The following is a 13,744-nucleotide window of genomic DNA, read 5'->3' on the forward strand; positions in this document are numbered from 1 at the left end:
CTTCCCACGGGACCCCTTCACTATCATAGGGGCCACCAGACTGACTCCCTTGGGGGCAGGGGCGGCGACGGGAGAGTGGGGGCTCAGTTCAAATGAGGTCGGGATGGTGTGGTGCAGGTGTGCTCTCTTTGGAGTAACAGGCGGCCCTCGCCATTGCCCTGGTCCCTGAAATGTATTGAGTACTTGTGAGCCGGAGGTCTCTGGTCTGCCCATTGCACAGTTGGGAACATTGAGCCCCAAGAGATACGGCTGACTTGCTTCCCCCAGTAATAAACAGTAAATGGAAGAACTTAAGTCCTTCTCTACAACTTACACAGTTGAAAGAGGCTGTCCTGGACCTTGACAGGCCCATGGGGGGAGGGTATGTGTAGAGGGTGGGTTGGGGGTGGGGGAATATGGAATAAAACAAAAGTAGAAAAGGCTGAAAGAGGGGAGGCCCAATCAGCTTAGCTGAATTCCTAGGCGCAGGAATCCTAGCCCCTCTCCTCCAAATTCTTTCCCATAATCCTGGTCCTTCCAGGTGCCTCAGTGTCCCCCATCTGTAAAATGGGCAGAGAATTCCAGCCTCCCAACTTCCTCCCTAGGTCCAGATCAGTACAGCCTGGTCCCCCTACTTCCCCAACCTTGCCTGAGTGTCCTTCCAAAGGCTCACTCATTCAGCAAATCTTTATTGATTTTCTCCTCCTTGCTAGACAGGATGCTGGAGTTCTAGACACTGCGGGGGTGGGAGGGGGCCTTCCCAGTCTGGTTGCGGAGGCAGACGTGTAAGCAAAGACCATCACAAGGCACAAGGCAGAATGTGATAAGGGCTAGGATGGCAAGGTGGACCTTTCTGACCCCTGGGGGACAGCCAGGTCACACTGATCCGGCTGCTGGAGGACTACTGTCCGCCCTGGCCACTCATGTCCCAGATGTCCCTCCAGTGCCCCCGCCCCGCCCCAACAGGGTCCAGAGCATTCCCGGCATGAATCAACAGGAAAGAATGCTCCCAGCCTTGGGTCAGCGGCAGCAGCCCAGCCCCACCCATGGGGACAGTGAGGCAGCTGTGGGCTGGGGTGCCAGTATGCCTCAGGCCCCTCCCCATGCCCAGCCACTTCTCATGCTGAGCCAGGAACAACACGGAGGGCTTCACCTGCTGCCAATCGCACACCCAGGCCTGACTGCGCAGAACTAAAAATACCCTGGAGGCTGGCCCCGGCTAGAGCCCGGGGAATGAATGGATGTGTTGCCTGGAAGTCCGTTGACCTACAAGACACTGGGCAGGGGCTGAGGCTAGGGAGCAGTGGAAGGAGCAATCTCCCAGGGGGGTTACGGTGAGGCTCTCTTATTGAGAAGCGAGGGGCTTGGATCCCAGGCCCAGCCCTATGGCTTACTAGTGGTGAGATTTTCTTCGCTGAGTGGCCGTCTCCTCACCCTTAAATTCGATTGTTGTGGGGGTCAAATGGGACAATTCAGTTCATCTCAATAAGCTTTGACTTGAAGGAGACTGCCTGCTTCCTCCTTCGTGCCTGACTGTGCTCACAGCCGCAGCCAAGGACCTCTTGATACACAGGTCTGTGTCTGCCTCGACTCTGGGGAGACTGGAGCGTCTCATTTATCTCTAAACCCAGATTCCCTCACAGGGCTTGGTGCATGGCAAGTGGTCAGTGTGTGCTGCGGACGGAGTAAATGGGCCCGCGTCGTGCTGGTGCTTGAGCTAGAGCCGGGTGGTGTTGGGAGAACACAAACAAGCCAGATGTGATCCCTGTCCTCAAGGAATTTGCAGGGTGGTGGGGGAGACAGACTCACAATCAGCCAAGGGATGAGGCATTGTCAGCACCATCCTAACGGCGAGCAGGTGCGGTGCGGTTGCTCTATGTATCATCTCATTTAATTCTCTTAAAATCCCTGTGGACAACCCTTTCATCACCCTCCTTTACAGATGATGAAACTGGGGCACAGAGAGGTTAAGGGATTTGGCCAGAATCACACACCCATCATCTGCAGAGAGTAGCAAGTGGTGAACTGCCGCAGAAGCACAGTTAGCTCTGGGCTCTGGGCTCCGGGTATGGTGGGCGGAGGGTGGGGGAGGGGGAGAGGGGAGAGAATGAGGATTGAAGGCTTCATGGAGGATGGATAAACCTGCTTGCTGCTACGATAATGCTGACAATGCCTCATCTGTTGGCTGCTTGGGGGTCTGTCTCTCCCACCACTCTGCAAATTCACTAAGTGGAGAGATGGGAAAGTGGGGTGGTCATGAATAAAGCCTTGGAAGCCATGGAGCCCTGGGCAGGTGTCAGCAGCTATCCCATGTGTCCTCCCCCAGGCCCCCAGGGCCCAGGGCATAAGCATCACCATCTGACCCCCCCACCAGGGTGAGGAGCTGAGAGGTTGAAAAGTAGCTGAGTCTCTTCCCCATGAGGTGTTCCTCAAACCCGCCCAAATCAGGGCCTGTGCTTTCCTTCCAAATGGGAAGGCCGAGATCTGCAGAAAGCTGTGTCCTGGGATGTTGCCAGCAACTCCCCGCCCTGGGGTGGGGGGGGCTGGCTAGAGTACCCAGTGCCATGGCTGCTGGGCAAGCTTTCCTCCTCTGCGGCCTTTAAGGCTCATTCCGGCCCCACCTCCTTGGAGACTCGTTATGGAGGAAGCTGTGCAGTTAGGAATCAGGGGGCCCAGCCCCGGCTACAGGCTCCTGCATCCGTTTGTCCTGCCTTTGTACCCCTGTCCTCTGACATCCAACGGCCAAACTGCTCTCCTCTCTTCCCGCATCTTGGCTGTCCCTGACTTCAGTGAATCCTGAGCAGGTTGATCTTGTCATGCCGTAGCTCAAGAATCCTCAGTGGCTCACTGTTGCCCATAGGATATGGAGAATCCACTGCTGTTCTCCCATTCCCTGTCCTTCTTCCCTCTTCTGACTTCATTTCTTATATTCTCCCTGTCCTTTAGGCCTCAGTCTGATCCCAGCTCCTCTATGAATTCTCCCACAAAAGCTTACATGAATGCTCTCAAAGTATCAGGTCCTGGAGGAGTCACGGAACTGAAGCAGACACTCTTCTGTCCTCAGTTGTGCACCAGCCTGGTGGGAGCTGACTCACGGATGTGGCGGCGATGGACAGTAGGCCGGGTGACAGAAGGCAGGACACAGGGAGGGGAACTGACCATTTTGACACAGGACCTTTTGCTGGGAGCTGTTTAACCAGGCGCAGGGCTTTCGTTCCAAGGGGAGGGGTGGGAGCTGAGGGGATTTTGAGAAGTCTCAGGGGGTGGGGAGGTGAGGAGGAGGATTAGCAGGGGTGGGCTGCCGGGGGAGAGGCTAGCTGGGAGGTGGTTCCTGGGGAGAGAGAGATGCGCTGGCCGCAGGAGGGAGAGGACGTTTGGGGGAAGACAGAGCTGCTTAAAGAGAAATTTTAGGAAGTTTTGCTTTGTGATCTGCCATGTCACTGTCCCCCTTGTTCCTCTGAAAGCTTCGGAAAAAATTGCCATTACTTGATAACATTTGGGGTTGGACAGGCCCACCTCAACATGGGCAGGGCCTGGGCACGAGCCAAAGGGGGTCTCGTATCATATGTCTAAGAGTTAAAAATCAAACTGACTCATTGTTAAATAAAGCATGGTTTATCTTCCTGCCTTGACAAATAATACCTTTGGAAAGACTTGGAAGGTCAGATTTGAATCCAGAGCTTTCTACTCCTTAGAGTTGTGTGTGAAACATGGTATTATGGGGAGTATCCAGCCCTGTCCCCGAGCCCCAGTGTGGCACACCTCCTTCCTCTCCCGCCCTCTGTCCCATCCCACACAGCAAGAGACCTCCTGCACACAGGAGGCTCTGTCCAGACCCACACAGCAGCTGCCCTTGGCCGCCCCGGGCCTGGGCGCACAGCCTGGAGGTGCAGTCCGCACTCAGGAGGAAGGGCTGGAAGCAGGCTTGGCTTCTTGGGCCAGGAACTCCTTGAGCTCAGATGTGGAAGTGGGATGGGGGCTCCAGTGGGCACATCCCCTTGGCCCTGTGAACTCTGTGCCCTGTGGAGACGGGTGCAGATGGACAAGGGCCGCGGGGATGCCCTCCGATGCATGGAGGGCGAGAGCAGGGGGCGGTTGCTCAGGGCTGAGGACGGCTATGTGCGTGGGGTGGGGGGCCAGGAGGTGCCACATGGAGATGGCAGTGTGGCTTAGAGGTGGGCCCTGGGGGTGGAGGTGGGGTGCCTAGTCACTCGTGGGGTGTTTAGAGAGCTGTGGGCCAGGCCGCCCCAGAGCCAGGTGGGGCCTCACCTCACCTCGGCAGGTGGGGGGCACTGAAGCTTTCTGAGGAGGGGCAGGGGGTGAGGGTGGGTTTGATTAGAGCCGGCTGTAGGAATCTTAATCTTCACTGGTGCTTTCTTGAGCTGGTATTTAACTCTTCACAGATTCATACCTTTGGTGGGGGGTGGGGGTAGGGGGCTGGGAAGGGGTGCTCTGGGCGGGGGACAGAGAGGATCATAATAACGCACAAGCTGCTGAAAGGCAGAGAACCTGACTTAGGCTCCCTCGTTTCCACCTCGGCCCCTGGGATCCCCAGCTCAAAGGCCCTGACTTCCCACAGATGTTTGGGCGTCCAATTTGATTTGATACCAATAGCTTCAAACGCGCCTCTGCCCCCAGCCTGTTTCGGCCCCGCTCCCCCAGATACAGGCTCGCCCTGCTCCCCCAGATACAGGCTCGCACCTCATTACCCCGCTTCTCATATTGAAGTCCTCGCCTGAGGGGGGTCATCAACCAGCATCCTCCCCATCATCAGCTCCCCACTCCCTCCAGGGCCTCCCGTCCCTCTTCACCCCCTCTCGTTCGTTCTCTCCCCACCTCCTGCTCTCAGCCACATGTCCTAGCTCTCCTCTAGTTCCCTTGAGAATCTCTCCCCTCCCATTTTCTCTCTTTTCCCCTCCAGTGCCACCTGCAAACCCCCACGTTCCCTGTCCCAGCAGCTAACTCCGGTGGGGCCGGGTCGCACTTCTATTCAGGTAAATTAAAGTCATAAGTTCTGGGGGAAATGAGACGGGATGAAGACTCAGTGCCACAGCCCCGAAGCCTCCGAGGCCCCTTCGGAAGCTCCCAGAAGTCTGTGCTGACCTTCTCACCCGCCTGTAATTGAACGCCTTTGTCCTCAGGCAATACCAGACAAGTTAAATTAAAAAACATTTCTTATTCCAAGCTGCTTTCCTGGATTTTTCCGGTAACTGCACTGCTTCTCCCAGTTTCTTGTGGCACACGAGGGTAGTAGGCTTCAGTGGGCTAGCCTGGGGACCTCGAAGCCTGTGCGACATCTCCCCTAGCCGGGGGGGTCCCGCCTCTTCTTAGCCTCCTGGGGAAGATCGTTGACCAATGTGGGGGCAGAGCCAGACTGAAGACCTGTGTTAGGAGCCACTCTTAGCCCCGGATCAACCGTTTGTGAATTGTCTCTGGGATTCATTGAGGCAGTGAGTTCAGGAGCAGAGCTATTGATTTAAGAGAGATACACGTGGCCTAAACACAGTCTTGTATTCTCTTGCATCTGAGTTTGTTGATCTAGAACTTTGCAAATATTTTCAAGGTTCTTTGTGAGGAATTTGTTCTCTGGATCTGGCTAGAATGTAAGATCCGTCAAGGCTGGGACTGACAGACTCCAAAGGGTTAATTTTCCTGTAACCAAGGCTCAGCTTCCAGGAACCAGGAGGTGGCAGCAAGGAACTGTCTTGGTGGAGAATTCCCCTGACCTGGCCTGCCAGCGAGGGTGGGGTGGGAACCTGCCAGGACAGAGGTCAAGGGAAGTCCCTGGATGAAGCAGGAGCTGAGCCAAAGACCAGGGCCAGAGTCTTGGAGGTGAGGTGAGGAACCATTGGCATTAAAGGCCACACCAGGAGTGAGGATGGGGGTGCAGGGGAGAAAGACAAGCCCCACCAGAAGGCAGGGCTGATCGATGGGCCTATTCAGACAACAGCAGACAGAACAAGAGGCCAGCCTGGAAATGTCGCACTTCAGCCCAGCATTTCTTGGACCGTGGTCCTAGACCAGCAGCATCAACATCCGCTGGGAACCTGTTAGAAATGCCAGTTATCAGGAGCCACCTCAGACCAGAAACTCTGGGGATGGGGCCTAACACCTGTGTTTCAACATGTCCTCCAGATAATTCTAATGCCTGCTAACATTTGAGAACCCCTTCTCTAGACAATACTGTTGGAAAATGTTTGCGTTGACAGAGTCTAGAGCCCTGTGGATGCCTTTTTCCTTACAGTCCCAGACATGCCTGGTGGGCTCAACCCTCTGGGGGTCCTCTTGTGTTATGAGGAGCCTCCTCCACATATGATGGGCTGAGTTTTGGGGGGATCACAGTCTTTGACATCCCAGTTATTCCCAAATGGATTTTTAATCCCTTCATGCCATATTTTCTGTCCTATGTAGAGCTCTACAAGGACCTCCATGTCCCTAAGGAGAGCATCGTTGGGGTGGTGGTGGAAGGGTTCCTCACTATTGTTCTCAGGGGCCCTACCCCGTGCTGGGCCAGGGATAGGAGGTCAGGCCAACATCGAGATTCTGGCAGGATCTTCCTGCATGACAGAAATTTCACCATCTATTCAATACCACAAGATCTATGCCATTGTGAACATCAGCCTGAAGTCTGAGATCTTCCAGGAGACCAGTTGGTCAACAGGTGTCACTGATGCCCACCAGCTCCGGGCAGGCAGAAGGGACCCAGAGCTGATTCCAGAGACCCTCTCCTTCCTCCTGGAGCTGGTCCTGGCTTTCATAATTCACAGTACATCTTGAGTTGCAGGGATAATTTTTCATCCTGGACCATTCTGGACACACCAGCGGCTCAAGAAGAGTTAAACAGCTACAAAGTTGTTAATTTGTTCACAAAGGAAACTGCCCAGAAAGGACAAGAAAAGCTTCATTTCCTAGCCATTAACTGAAAACCACTTTTCTTAGGACAGCTTGACCTCTAAAGTGTGACTGAACTATCCAGAAAAAAAATGTAGATAAACCATGTCTCCTTTTAGCATTGAGTGCTAGTAAACAAAGCGGGAGAGAAGGAATTCCACCAAGATATCAGCAGAAACTTAACTTCTTAGGGGAAATAATTTCCTCTCCTCATTAGCAATTAATGAGCATAAGCTCCTGCCCACCAGCACTCTGAATTACTGTTGCTGCGGTGAGGTGGTGTGAAGACGCAGTGCCTTGTGCCTTTGGCAGGGATTTGTAAACCCGAGCTAATAGGTGAATGCGTCTCATTCAAGTGGGGGTGTTATCTTGTACTTAATATCGGGCAGGGATCCGTCATATTTGTACAGAGAACACTTTGCTACGCTTGGTGGGGATACAAAGAGATAAAGACCCAGTGCCTACCCTCAAGGTAAGTCACATAATTCATGAATTATATTTATATCATTATATGAATTACATCAGCCAGTGGAATCTGTTTGTGTAGATAAGATCATTCATTTACTTGTTCATTCCACAGATGTTTATTGAGCACCTATTATTTAATGTAGCTGCTTTGGGAAATCTAGAAAAGTAAATATAACCCAAGTTTCCCAGGCTCTTCGTGCTACTGGGGTCATACAAATGGGAAAGGTCACATTTTCTGGGTTCTTGTCTCTATTACTTAAAGAGTACTTCCAGCACCCCCTGCCCCCGCCCCCAACCAAATTCTCACCCAGTTCACATCTAGGAGTTTTCAGTGGGCGGTCAACATGCGCTCATAAACCAGGCTATTAATTAGGGTTAGATTGCAGCGTCTTCCTTAATCTTCCACCCTAGCTTTGCACCCTCCCCTTCCCCGCCATTGATGTCCATTATCTGAGAAGCTTCTTGAAAAACTTTTCAAGTATTCATGGCTAGTGCTCACTGGGAAAAATGCTGAGATCCAAGCCAGAGGGAGTAGCTCTTGATGCTTCTAAAGCTGCCACCTCTCAAGGCACAGAATGGTTCCACTTTCCCTCAGAAGTGAGGAGAATGCCTCCCTGCCCTCCACACCCGCAGTTCTGTGCTGTGTCACCTGAACTCTGGTCTGTTTCACTGGCCTACAGTCTACCTTTTCACCAGTAACATGCTGTGTTGATTGTTACAGCTTTATAATAATTCTAAGATAGTATGAGTCCTCCAACTTTGTTCTTTTTCAAAATTGTTTTGGTTTATTCTAGTTCCTTTGCCTTTCTACATACATTTTAGAATCAGCTTGTCAATTTCTACCAAAGAGCCCACTAGAATTTTGATTGGAATTGCACTGAATTTATACATCAGTTTGAGAAGAAGTGATATTTTAAGAAAATTGTGCCTTCTAATACATGAACACAATATAGTTCTCCATTCCTTGTTGATTTCTTTAATTAATGATTTGTAGTTTTTGGCCTAAAGATCTCAAATACGACATATTGTTGTTGGATTTATGCCTAAGTATTCCATATTTTGCTGATACTATAAATGACACTTAAACATTTTATTTATTTATTTTTAAAGATTTTATTTATTTTTCAGAGAGAGAGCACAAGCAGAGGGTGTGGCAGGCAGAGGGAGAAGCAAGCTCCCTGCTTATCAGGGTGTCCGGTGCAAGACTCCATTCCAGGACCCTGGGATCATGACCTGAGCCGAAGGCAGAGGCTTACCCAACTGAGCCACCCAGGCGTCCTGGCACTTAAACATTATAAATTTTCAATTGATCATCACAAGTAAATAAAAATACAATCATTTTTTAGCATTGACCTTGTGTCCCGCGAAGTTGCTAAACTAACTTTTAGTAGCTTATATATTCCTTGCGATTTTCTTCATAGAAAAGTATGTCATCTGTGAATAGGGACAGTTTTATTTCACCCTTTACAATCTGGATGTCTTTTTTTTTTTTTTTTCTTGTTCTATTGCATTTTGTGGGACCTCCAGTATAAAGATGAAGAGAAGGGGTAAGCATGGATATTTTTGTCTTGGATTGTTTCCAATTTTAAGGGAAAAGCATTCAGTCTTTCACCATTAAATATGATGTTACCTGTAGGTCAAATTCACCTATGTTGTCAGTTATTTGTGTAGAGTTGTTCATAGTATTCTCTTATTATCCTTTTGATGTCTGACAGTGTGTATGTCTACAGGAGTTATATTCCCTGTTTTATTCCTGATATTGGTAATTTGTGTATTCTCTCTCTTTTTCTTTGTCATTTTCTTGCTAGAAGATTATCAATTTTATTAGCCTTTTGAAAGAACCAACTTTTTGTTTCATTAATTTTCTCTATTGTTTTTCTCTTTCAAATTTCTGCTCTTATCCATATTATTTCCTTCCTCTCATTTGTGTTTATTTTGTTCTTTTCCTAGGTTCTTGAGGTAGGAAATTAGATTATTGATTTGAGACTTTACTCTTTTCTAATGTAAGCATTAGTGCTCTAAGTTTTCCTCTTAGCACTGCTTTATTTCTGTCTTATAAGTTTTGATATGTTATATTTTCATTTTCATTTAGGTCTATGTACTTTTTTTTTAATTTCCCTTGAGACTTCCTCTGTGACCTATGAATTAGTTAGAAGTGTGTTTAATTTCCAAGTACTTGGCAATTTTCCAGTTTTATTTCTATTATTGATTTATATTTGATTCTATTATGGTTAGATAACATACTCTGTATCATTTAAATTTTTAAAAATTTGTTGAGGTCTGTTTTGTGGCCCAGGATATGGTCTATCTTGGTATATGTTCCAGGGACACTTAGAAAGAATGTGGATCCGGGCGCCTGGGTGGCTCAGTTGGTTAAGCGACTGCCTTCAGCTCAGGTCATGATCCTGGAGTCCCGGGATCGAGTCCCACATTGGGCTCCCTGCTCAGCGGGAGGTCTGCTTCTCCTTCTGATCCCCTTCCCTCTCGTGCTGTCTCTCATTCTTTCTCTCTCAAATAAATAAATAAAATCTTAAAAAAAAAAAGAAAGAAAGAATGTGGATCCTGCTGTTATTGGGTAGAGTGTTCTATAAATGTCAATGAGATTCTGTTGACTGATGGTCGTGTTGAATTCTATATCTTACTGATTTTCTATCTGGTTGTTCTATCAGTTGTCGAAAGAGGAATGTTGAAGTCACCAACTATAATTGTAGATCATAAAAATAATAAATATTTGATATTTCTTCTTTCAGTTTTAGTTTCACATATCTGCAGCTCTGTTGTTTGTACATGCATATTAAAAGATTGCTCTTTTTGGTGGATTGGCCATTTTATTATTATATAGTGCCTCTCTCAGTTTCTGGTCATTATCTTTGCTCTTAACTATACTTTATCTAATATTAACATAGCCACACATGCTTTTTTTTGATTAATTCTGGAATGATATCTTTTTTTTCCTATCCTTTCCTTCCAACTACCAATGTCGTTATATTTGAAATGAGTTTCTTGTAGACAGAATATAGTTGGGTCCTGTTTTTAAATCCACTCTGTCAATCTCTGCCTTTTAATTGGTGTATTTAGACCATTTACATTTAATGCAATTCCTGATATATCAGTGCTTAAGTCTGTCATTTTGTTTTTTTCTTTTCTATTTGGTCTGGGTTTTTTTTGTTTGTTTGTTTGTCCCTTTCTTTTCCCTGCCTTCCTGTGGGCTACTTCAACATTTTTTAGAATTCTATTTTGATTAATCTATAGTATTTTTTAAAAAAGATTTTATTTATTCATTTGAGAGAGAAAGCGAGAGAGCACAATCTGGGGGGAGGGGCAGAGGGAGAGGGAGAAGAAGCAGGCTGCCTGCTGAGCAGGAAGCCAGATATGGGGCTCATGACCTGAGCCAAAGGCAGATGCTTAACGACTGAGCCATCCAGGCACCCCTAATCTATCGTATTTTTGAGAGTATCTCTTTGTGCAGCATTTTTTCGTGGTCACTTTAGGTATTACATTGAACATATCTAATTTTTAAGTCTACTGGTATTGCCATTTTCCCAGTTAGAGTGAACTGTAGAAACCTTAACTTCCTTTGTCTCTTTACCCTCTCCCATTTATAATATAGTTGTCTTAAATATTTCCTTTACATAAATTTATAACCATACCAGACAGTGTTAATAAGTTTTGCTTCAACCGTCAAACATAACTTAGAAAACTTAAGAACAAGGAAAATAGGTATTTACCCATCTTTTTATTTTTCTGTTTTTCTTTCTTCCCTCCTGATGTTTCAAAGTGCTTTCTTTTTATCATTTCCCTCTGTTGAAAGAACTGCTGCCCATTCTTTTAGGATAGACCTCCTGACAACAAATTCTCTAGTTTTTTTCATCTGAGAAGGGCTTGATTACCCCTTCATGCATGAAGAATTTTTCTTGGTGGATATAAAATTCTGTCTTGACAGTTCTTTTCTTTCATTTCTTTTCTTTCTTGAAAATGTGTCATTTATTTTTGGTCCTTAGGTTCTGATGATAAATCCACTGTCATTCAAATTGTTTTTCCCCTATAGGTAAGTTCATTTTTCTTTCTCTGCTTTCAAGATTTTTCTGCCTTTGATTTTCAGAAGTCTGACTATGATGTGTCTTTTTTTTTTTTTTTTTAAGATTTTATTTATTTATTTGACAGAGAGAGATATAGCGAGAGAAGGAACACAAGCAGGGGGAGTGGGAGAGGGAGAAGCAGACTTCCCACCAAGCAGGGAGCCCGATGCGGGCCTTGATCCCAGGACCCTGGGATCATGACCTGAGCCGAAGGCAGACACTTAACAACTGAGCCATCCAGGCGCCCCTATGATGTGTCTTGGTATGAATTTGTTTGGGTTTATCCTATTTGGAGTTTGTTCATCTTCTTGAATTTGTAGATTTACTCATTCTGCTAAATTTGGAACATTTTTAGCCATTACTTCTTCAAGTATTTCTTTCAGTCCTGCCCTCATTTTCTGCTGCTTCCAGGACTCCACTGACATGAATATTAGATCTTTCGTTATAATCCTGCAGTTCCCTGACGCTTCATTTATTCATTCTTCTTCTTTTTCTTTCTTTAATTCTATTTTCTTTATGTTGTTCAAATTAGGTCATTTCTATGTTTCTATCCTTGAATCCACTGATTCTTTCCTCTGTTTTCTCCCTTCTGTTCTTGAGTTCACCCACTGATATTTTAAATTTTGGTTATTGTATTTTTCTGTTCTAAAGTTTTCTTTTGGGGGCGCCTGGGTGGCTCAGTTGTTAAGCGTCTGCCTTCGGCTCAGGTCATGGTCCCAGGGTCCTGGAATCGAGCCCCGCATCGGGCTCCTTGCTCTGTGGGAAGCCTGCTTCTCCCTCTCCCACTCCCCCTGCTTGTGTTCCCTCTCTCGCTTTGTCTCTCTCTGTCAAATAAATAAATAAAATCTTTAAAAAAAATAAAGTTTTCTTTGGCTTTTAAAAATATTTTCTTTCTTCTTCTTCTCTCTCTTCTTCTTCCTCCTACTCCCCCTCCCCTTCTCCTCCTCCTTTTTCTTCCTCTTCTTTTTTTTTTTTTTTTTTTAGGATTTTATTTATTTATTTGACAGAGAGAGACACAGCGAGAGAGGGAACACAAGTGGGGGGAGTGGGAGAGGGAGAAGCAGGCTTCCCGCAGAACAGGGAGCCTGATGTGGGGCTTGATCCCAGGACCCTAGTATCATGACCTGAGCCGAAGGCAGACACTTAACGACTGAGCCACCCAGGCGCCCCTTTTCTGAAGCTTTCTTAACATGCCTCCACTCGGTAGAGATGCAAGTCTCAGCTCCCAACTCAACCTTCTACTATTATACCACCCTGCTTTGGGGTGGGGATTAGGTGTCTTGTTACAGCCAAGTAAGGGTGGAAATCTAGACTCTTTACTTGGCTTTTGCTGGTGTGTGTGTATGTGTGTGTTCCTCAGGTTGTGGGGGGAATGGTGCCACAGTGATTTTTTTTCTATGGTGTTTGTTGAAGTAGAGCAACCATTGTCTAAAAGTGTTTTGTCTAGATAGGCTTCCTGATCCTTTGACTGAGAGAGTAGGCTTTTGCTGGGGCTTTTGTGGTCTGTGTCTGTTGGTGCTGCCAGGTTGCTGGCTTCTTCAATAACAAGTCTGGAATATATGAGGCAAAAAGAAAACTCAGGGAACTCAATATCATGGCATTCCTTGGTTTCCAAGGTCCCTAGCTGGTTTGCCTGCTTCTCGCTACCTTTCAGAATGTTATGTTTAGGGCATTTATTTACCAACTCTTTCTCCAATTGTGTCCTCTGTTGTGGAGGTTACCTTTGGGGCATTAACCACCCTATGGGGAGTGGAATGGTGCATAAGAAACATCTGCTATATTACCATGTAGTGAGTATGGAATCTAGGTGCACTGACAACTAATCCTATAATCTTTGCCCTGCAGTATATTTTGACCTATGGTGTAGCCCTGACCATTATGCCTAGGTTGCTCCTAACCTGATTCTAACTCTGCTAGCCTCTTAGTCAATCAAACTTCCTCCAGTATTGACTCTCCCGTGAGATACAGACTGCTTTCTGATGGTGGGGGGAGGGGGTAGGTAGGGCTGGATTCCATTCTCAGATACCAGCTGTAGTGGATTGAATAGTGGCCCCAAATGCAATATGTCCAAGTCCTAACTCCCAGAATCTATGAAGGTGACCTTATTTGGGAAAGGGTCTTTGCAGATGCAATTAAGGACATAGAAATGAGATCATCTTAGATTTAAAGTGGCTCCCAAATCCAATGACTAATGTCTTTATAAAAGAGAGGAGAGGGAGATTTGAGACACATGAACACAGGAAAGAAGACCATCTAAAAATGAAATTAGAGACTGGAGTTATACTGCTAGAAGTCAGGAAGCTCCTGGAACTTCCAGAAGCTGGAAG

The sequence above is a fragment of the Phoca vitulina genome, unplaced genomic scaffold, assembly GCF_004348235.1.
Source record: "Phoca vitulina isolate PV1807 unplaced genomic scaffold, GSC_HSeal_1.0 scaffold48, whole genome shotgun sequence".
In the NCBI taxonomy this organism is placed as follows: Eukaryota; Metazoa; Chordata; class Mammalia; order Carnivora; family Phocidae; genus Phoca; species Phoca vitulina.